Consider the following 1,332-nt stretch of genomic DNA (forward strand, 5'->3'; position numbering starts at 1 on the left):
GTCAGAAAGTAAATGTCCTGGATTTTTCATCTCTGGTTTAGCTGGAGTTTAAATCTCATATTTGAATCCTCAGACCAAAAAACTGTATTACAAAATGAACACCTAATCCTCATTTCAGATTTGGATAGGCCTCGCGGTTATGGTTGCAATGCAGTTTTGTAGCCTAGAGGTTTAGTTAAGGGCGATGCAATTGTCCCCTTATGTATGCGCTGGACTTTAAAGCGGGTATTTAACGACGGAGACTTATTTGGCAAGTAGCCTACTGAACGAAGCAATAAAATTACAACCGCCACCGGCGTGGTTGCCGTGACCGCTCAGTAGCCGTGAGCGCATGACCGTCATCAGGGGTGGACAACTTGGTAGATTATCCCAAGCCCGAGAGGAGGGGACTTCAATGGTTTGTAAACCACAAGTAATAATATAACAACATAATTTTGTCTCGGGCCAAGGAATTTCACCCGGCAGCCATGGGTGAGCGTGTACGTTCCTGACTATTTTACAATGGTGTGGTGTGAGGGTACGGTGTGATTCACGCTCATCTTACCTTTCCGAAGTTTGTGACCTCTCCCTTTGTCGGTGCTTCGCTGTGAAATTTTCAACCCGTAAAATAAATTCCCCAAAGCATAGCTTACACGGTTTAGTTTAGTTAGAAATTCACAAGGTGGGGCTGACTACCGCAACTGGAAAACATGGCCCGAGAGTGAAATAGCATTTTCATATTTCCTGGCAAATTTAATTAGTCCAAACAGCCTTCCTTCGGTCTTTTATCAAGGGCTATTCAGCCATACTGGCCCGTCACCTGGGTGAGGCATCACTGACCACAGCGTCACCCTGAGAAAGTTTCGGTCGGCAGGGTAACCCGGTCTCATCACTCTCTGAATCGACCAGGCCACTGCTAGCTGCCTCGGACCATACTTCAGTCAGTTAGCCCCCGGTAAAGCATCTCACCCAGAGTTTGCGGCGGAATTTCGGAGGAAGTTGTAAGATTATGTATCAGAGGTGGTACATGCTAGCGCAGCACAGCCATGGAACACACTTGGTAATTTCATGTCAATCCCAAGGCACTCCTAGCTAGTAAAAATACATTACATGAAGAGTTTCTTAATGCAAAACAAAGCTTGGAAGTATGGACTACCGCTATACAATTTCGCATTGAAAAAAATACTTGAGGCATTTATGAAAATGAACTCATGCATTTTATAAAGCTGATGTTTGGCACAGTAATGTTAGACATTGTGAACCTGGTATTGAGTGCATTATGCGTTAATATTTGCCTTCTGATGCAGTGTTGTAGAGGCTGTAGGTTGATAAAACATCAGTAACACATTACAC

The sequence above is a fragment of the Anguilla rostrata genome, chromosome 17 (genome assembly GCF_018555375.3).
Source record: "Anguilla rostrata isolate EN2019 chromosome 17, ASM1855537v3, whole genome shotgun sequence".
Classification (NCBI taxonomy): domain Eukaryota; kingdom Metazoa; phylum Chordata; class Actinopteri; order Anguilliformes; family Anguillidae; genus Anguilla; species Anguilla rostrata.